Raw genomic sequence first — 1699 nt, forward strand, 5'->3', positions numbered from 1 at the left:
ATATATATATATATATATATATATATATATATATATATATATATATATATATATATATATAAAAGTAAACATTAAATCATAAATAAAAGCAGAAAACAATTAGGGCACAGTCAGAATCTCTCTCACATAACAACCTGTCAGACGACTCATTATTCTCTCCTAGGTTCACGAAATGGTCGTCCATAAAATGCATTGCTGTTCTGTTGTAAGTAATCTTAAAGATTCCTAAATGCATCTACTTCCGGAAGCCCAAATAAAGTGCTTTTGCTTTCTCATAGAAACACACAGCGTCTCCCTTACATGCTGCTTCAACACTAACTGCGGTTACTGAAACCACACCTTCTTTCTTTGCGTGAACATTTGGGCGCATTATGCTAATATTTCCACATAGTGAGGTAGATGTGTGGGGCCGTGTTAGAACGAGCCGTTTTAGGGGGGCGTGGCAGTCTTAACTTTGATAAAGAATATCTCTTTGGTTTTGAGACTTTAGTCTTTGTAGCTTCAGGGATCTTATCTATGCACAATCAGCTTGTAACACTCCAAAGAGAAAGAACAACTTGAAATTGCATCATATGACCCATTTAAAACTAATTAATATAGAATCAAATCAAAAGCATGTGAATCATAATCGAATTGTGACGTCACAGATGGGACAAATATAAGAGTGTTACACACATAAAAACCAATCAGACCCTGAAAACATCTACTAGAATATCATAAGCGTCTGAAAAACAGCTGACTGCCGTCACGAGGACTGAGTTTATGGTCTGTTCGTAGAAACAGAAATGCTCTTAGTCACATTTAACAGCTCAACAGACAAATGAACACGAGTGTGTGAGGAGTGTAATGTTGTAATAGCATAAGTGGATTACACGTGTTAGGCTACAGATCACCAGCTCAAACACTCAAACACACACACACACTTTCACATACACACACACACACACACTAATATCTGTGTCCGATCAACAACAGGCAATCTGCAGTGGAAAAAACACAAAGTCAGTGAGAGTAACTGGATCTGCTGCACACACACACACTACCTTGGGTGTTTATCAATAATAAATAAACATCATGCTGCACTGAGAGACACACACACACACTCACTGCACGCTTTAAAAGCCTTTCATCAGTTGATCTCAAACACACAGTGCTGTTAAGAGTGTGTGTGTGTGTGAGAGAGAGTGAGTGAGTGAGTGTGTGTGAGTGTTTGAGAGTGAGTGAGTGTGTGTGTGAGAGAGAGAGAGAGAGAGAGAGAGAGTGAGTGTGTGTGTGTGTGTGAGAGAGAGAGAGAGAGAGAGAGAGAGTGAGTGTGTGTGTGTGTGTGAGAGAGAGAGAGAGAGAGAGAGAGAGTGAGTGTGTGTGTGTGTGTGAGAGAGAGAGAGAGAGAGAGAGAGAGTGAGTGTGTGTGTGTGTGTGAGAGAGAGAGAGTGAGTGAGTGTGTGTGAGTGTTTGAGAGTGAGTGAGTGTGTGTGTGAGAGAGAGAGAGAGTATTGTGTGTGTGTGTGAGTGAGAGTGAGTGTAAGTGAGTGTGTGTGTGTGTGTGTGTGAGTGTGAGAGAGAGAGAGTGTGTGTGAGAGTGTAAGTGAGTGAGTGTGTGTGTGTGAGAGTGTAAGTGAGTGTGAGAGAGAGAGTGAGTGTGTGTGTGTGTGTGAGAGAGAGAGAGAGAGAGAGAGAGAGTGTGTGTGTGTGTGTGTGA

At 41.0% G+C, this 1699-nt stretch overlaps 1 protein-coding gene across 1 annotated transcript in view; it reads right to left on the bottom strand.

Moving 5' to 3' along the window:
* Positions 1-1699, bottom strand: part of LOC107564764 (tetratricopeptide repeat protein 39B) — a 14879-nt gene that overhangs the window by 12648 nt on the left and 532 nt on the right. The gene's annotated exons all lie outside the window — the stretch shown is intronic.

Source organism: Sinocyclocheilus grahami, unplaced genomic scaffold, assembly GCF_001515645.1.
Source record: "Sinocyclocheilus grahami isolate Dianchi unplaced genomic scaffold, SAMN03320097.WGS_v1.1 scaffold959.1, whole genome shotgun sequence".
In the NCBI taxonomy this organism is placed as follows: domain Eukaryota; kingdom Metazoa; phylum Chordata; class Actinopteri; order Cypriniformes; family Cyprinidae; genus Sinocyclocheilus; species Sinocyclocheilus grahami.